Source organism: Oxyura jamaicensis, chromosome 1, assembly GCF_011077185.1.
Source record: "Oxyura jamaicensis isolate SHBP4307 breed ruddy duck chromosome 1, BPBGC_Ojam_1.0, whole genome shotgun sequence".
Taxonomy (NCBI): Eukaryota; Metazoa; Chordata; class Aves; order Anseriformes; family Anatidae; genus Oxyura; species Oxyura jamaicensis.
In genome coordinates, this window is record NC_048893.1 from 25,615,723 (window position 1) to 25,617,878 (window position 2,156).

Genomic DNA, 2,156 nt, shown 5'->3' on the forward strand with positions numbered 1-2,156 from the left:
CATTTCGTCATTGTCACTTTGCAGGAGTTTCCAATATGCTGCTGCTAGGTTTTCACCTGCAATAGTAACTTGCTTTATTGTGAATGCTGGTTTTCTTTGCGATTACTGGAGTCTCTTCTTGGCTGCCCATTATAATTCAGTGGGTATAAGCTATCTCATATAATGAGTAAATATCTCAATAAGACTGAAGGGGTTTTCATATCCATCCCATTATGCCAGTGATGCCTTAGTGAGCACTGTAAGTGAATGACATACTAGTGATAGGACTAGAGGGAATGGCCTGAAGTTGACCCAGGGGAGGTTTAGGTTGGAAATGAGGAGACATTTCTTCCCAAAAAGAGCAGTCAAGCATTGTAATGGGTTGCCCAGGGAGGTGGTGGAGTCACTGTTCCTGGGGATGCTTAAGGAAAGGTTGGATGTGGTGCTTAGGGACATGGTTTAGTGGGTGACATTGGTGGTAGGGTGATGGCTGGACCAGATGATCTTGGAGGTCTTTTCCAACCTTAATGATTCTATGATTCTATGATTCTGTGTTGTAATGTGTTGTTATTGAGTATTTTTATTGCAGAGCTTTCATATCCATACTCTGAAGATTTCCCTTTTGTGTTCAGCTGCAGACCTGAGCTACTCAAAATAAGGTACTGGTAACGATCAGTTCAGGGCTAGGCACTTTAATCAGGGCAACAAATGAAACAATATTATATTCTAGCTCAGAACCTTTAAACAGCTTACTGTAACCATGTTGTTGCTGAAATTCCCTAGCTGCAATTACAAGAAAACTAGCATGATAAAAAGCAAATATTAGGCTTGGCATAGTCAGACACCTTTGAACAATTTGTCAAATTCTGAATTTTCTGTGGATTAATTAAGCTTGTCCATCAGAATGCAAAACACCTTACCCTGTGACGTGTCTAATTGCATATTTTCAGGATCCTCCACAGAAGAGGCCCATGGCAATAATTAATACCTAATGCTGTAAAAACCATTGCTTTGGGTGTTGCTTGGCAACCAGCATCCCGTAGGCTTCTGCAGGGGCTTCACATAAAGGCAAGAGAGGGAGCATTTCGCACTGCCAGGGCCAGAGCAGCTTTAGGCTAGGCTGGCTGCTCCGTTCTGGCTGTTTCTGGAGTGACGTCCATAAAACAAATCTCTCTTAAGAGGTTACACGCCTGAAAAGCCTTTTCAATGGCTAGACAGATGCCAAATGCCGCATGTGGTGATTTTTTTGTACCTTGAAACACCTGTTAGGATCAGAAATACATCGGCTGTCCTCTTGTTATCTTCCAGTAACAAAGCCTTGTTTCCAATGGTTGTGTTTCTGTGGGTTCATTTCTACTTCTAACTGCAACAGTTTGCCTTCTCTGACAGGGCTGATTTATTCATTTATTTATTTTTACAATACATATATATTTTTTTCGACAAACCATAAATTGAATTTAAAAGAGGAGTTGAGCTGCGAGGGGGTTTTATACAAATACCACTGCATCTCAGTGGTATATGCAGGACAGAGCAGAGCATATTTCCCTGAAATGCAGTCCTTCCCAGCTGTGAAAGCATTCCTTTTTGATATTACCAGTTCACTTCCAATGTAATCTCTTTACCTTGGCAGAGGGACATCTAAATCTCATTTAATTCAATGTATGTATTTATTCAGATGGCCACTTCAATATGAGCAAACTAGTATTCCAGGTTTCCCTTTCTCAGTTACAGTCTCTGAACTGTTTTGTGGTCCTTAGCAAGTCGATCAGCTTTCCTTCATCTTTGTTTTCCCATTAGAATAACTGCTCAGATAACTTCTGACTCAGAAAGATATTGTAATGCTTTAATAGCAGCTACTATATTATTTGATAGCCCTTAAGGAAAAAAATACCAGTGTAGGAATGTATTTCATTTTGTTATAAATAATGCACAATTTAGTTTTAAGCTAATGCATTCAGCACCAGTTGGAGTTGGGTAGAAAAGAAACAGCAAAAAAATCTTATTTTAAAATAATCATTTTATTACCAGGACTGCGAGCAAGCCTGTCCTGTGTTTCTATGAATCATAGTTGTAATTGCTCTAAAATAATAAAGTTCAAATATTATGTAAATATTCTTCATTGCAAATCCACCAACTTTTTTTTTCTTTTTTTTTTTTCTTTTTTTTTTTTTTTTTTT